Here is a 2,936-nt window from a genome sequence, read left to right as displayed (position 1 = left end):
TTACGGAAATTTGTTTCAGAACTGGCGTTGCCATAAGAGCCATGGTGCCCGATGAGGGGGTCAGGCTGCTGATTTCGGGGGGTCTGTGATTGGTAAATAATCGCCTATATAAAGCATATGTATTAATCCGCTCCGACCAGTGCGTGGCCGGCGCAAGTAAAGTTTGCTTTGTCCGCCAAGCGTCATGCCCACAGCGGCGGCCTGAGAGACGAAAGTTCCTGTGGCTTGTCTTAATGAAGCCATCCAAGAGTCGAGGCGTGGTTGTAGGGCAAATTGTCATGCTTTAGCTCAGCACATAGCAATTTTCTCAAGCGACGTCTTGATGCAGACACTATTGCTTATTGTGGTGAGGTTAATATGCGAGCACATGGTGATCCATTTCATGCGGCGTCACAGCTTTGACGAGCTCGTTTGAAGTCTGGTGCGAAAGGGACGTGCTTACCAATCGGCCTCACTTCTCATAAGACGTGCGTCGCAGGCACCCTCAGCATACAGCCTGAGAGCGCGCGGCGCAACTTTGTTATAGTAAGCTCTAGTACAGAGACAATTCGGTCCGTGCGGAGACGCTACCGAACTTATTATTACAGTCGTTATGCAGGATTGATCTTAGTGAACGAATACTGCTGTACGTGTAATTACCATGACAAAAGCACATAGCTGGCGCTGCTGAGCAGAGGCTAACGCCGCTGTAACGTCTTCTGCAAATTTCTAAACAGAGTCGATCTTTGGTGCTGTTTTATCGTAAGCGCGTGCAGCAATGAGGGGCTCTAAAGCGGGTGGCACTGAACAGTCCTTCTCTCCGTCTGTCACACGACATCTGGTGCGAAGGGCGGCTCGTCGTTTGACCTGCAGACCGTGCTCGCTCCGACCAGTGTGCCACGCCGGATCCCCGCCACTATCCCGGACTGCCGGCGAGTCGGGGAGGACCGGGCCCCACCTGAAGACAGGTGGAATTAGCAAACACATGGCCAGTTGGGGAAGGAAACTGAGCGCACCGGTTAACTTGCTGGTGTTAAAACGAGTCGGAAGCTGGTGTATGCTTCTAGCTCCTAAGGTGTACCTGCCGTGCTTGATGCCAGCCGTTCTCTTTTTACGCTACAAAAATTTTTCAGCACGGTTCGCTACTTAGTCGCATCAGCTGGTTTTCAACCTCATTTTTTAGATCGAACACCTGTTGGCTTCAAACTTCTTGTCCGACACAAGCATGGCATGTCCGATACTGCCGCCGTGACTACTCCGCGCAGTTCATATCGGTCAGAGGGCGCTAAGACCTTGCCCGGTGATTCCCGTCCAGTGCGATGCCATCAAAACCATCCTCATGCAGAGGTGGATCTAGCCTGGAGTGTTTTTTTTGGGGGGGGGGGAGGGCAACCGTTCGTCGCCAGCTCGCTGGTGTGGGATCCGCTGGACCTCGGATAGTGCAGTCCAGTGCGAAGTTAAAACAGACGGTAAGTGGACGAAACTTTTCTGAAGCTCTGGGAATGTTTTGGGGCGCCAAAACATACTCTCAGAGTTTTTTGGGGAGGGCCATGGCTTCCTGCCCCCTCCCCTCCCCCTCCAGGATCCGCCTACGTCCTCACGAGTCATCGCAGAAATAAAACATGACAGTGAAAGCATTCAAACTTGCGGAATCACGTGAGCTTTCTAAAATAACGCGCCCTCCACAGCGTAATTCCCACGAGAAGGGAGCGAGGAACATTTTGCGTAGCATGTCAGACACGCCCTATCCTTCCCAAGTTTCTATGTGTAACCATATAATAATCCCTTCAGCTCAGTCTCTTCAGGTCGTTTCGAAAATCCCCACTAGTGTCAGTTCAGTACCTTTCTGACTACCAACCACCAAGTCGCGCTCAGTCGGGTGGTCTTTCCGTCCATAATTATGGTCGTATAACACGCACGAAACCACTTTCCTCAGCCAACGTCGACGAGGTATGTGTCATTGGTCACTGAAGAGACGATACGCCTTCCAATCGTCGACCAACCACGCTCTCAAAACATGATGTATTGTTTCGACCAGTACTCGCCAGCCAAAAGAGTCTCGTTTCAATCTCCACGCTCTGCTCCACCATAAATATTATGCACTGTCCAGCGCGCGTTTTACAAGAAAGCTTCACAAGCGCTAGCCCACCGATCCTATCCCGTTATAGATGGCGTTGGTGTAGCTCTCGACTGCACGCGGTCGCTTGTTTGATCTAAGCAGCAACATTGGATCACCACTTGTCCTATTTACAAAGGTCTGCTCATATGTACCAGTAATTGTCGCTATTCCATTCCGAAACCATTCCAGTGACATCCTTACACCTTGCAGATTTGTGCTATAGCCTTGCGCAGCCTCGCAGCTTTGTGCGAGGCTAGAAACGGTCTTACTGCGCAGCGCGCCATCTATCGTGGGTGAGGTGATTAATTCACGAAGTGGATGGAGACTTGCCGCGCATCGTCACGCTCCGCGTGGGCGTGCCGCACAGTACGGTGTTGGAGACTGGCGCGCGCGCCGCAAGGCTCGGACCTGACACCATATCTGCTGGAGGCCTGTGGTGTCGTTCTATCGTTCCCGAGCGTTTCAGCCCGAGATAAAGCATGAGGCCGATCTGTCGCCTGGGGTAGATTCTGCGACTATGTTTCGCCAACCACGGTGCTGTGTTTAACCAAATGCCTGCGTTTTGCACCGCCCCGTTCAAATGGACTCTGCATGCTGCATGTCACACATTCTGTTGCATACCCGTTATGGGACTCCTGTGACGAAACAGCTGACAACTTTGTGTATTTACACATGCGCTATGGCCAAATGTAACGCTCCCAGTAGTATGGCGAGACCTGAACTGGTATTTGCCAAACATGCCAGTTCAAGTGGGCCAGCTGCACTGTCGCTGTGCATAGAGGGACTGCATTAGCTGAGCCGTGGCTCGGGTTTTGAAATTTGGGTTGACCCGTGGCAC

This window comes from Pollicipes pollicipes, unplaced genomic scaffold, assembly GCF_011947565.3.
Source record: "Pollicipes pollicipes isolate AB1234 unplaced genomic scaffold, Ppol_2.1 Scaffold_6138;HRSCAF=7277_pilon_pilon_pilon, whole genome shotgun sequence".
Lineage (NCBI taxonomy): Eukaryota > Metazoa > Arthropoda > Thecostraca > Pollicipedomorpha > Pollicipedidae > Pollicipes > Pollicipes pollicipes.
This window is presented reverse-complemented; position numbering follows the sequence as displayed.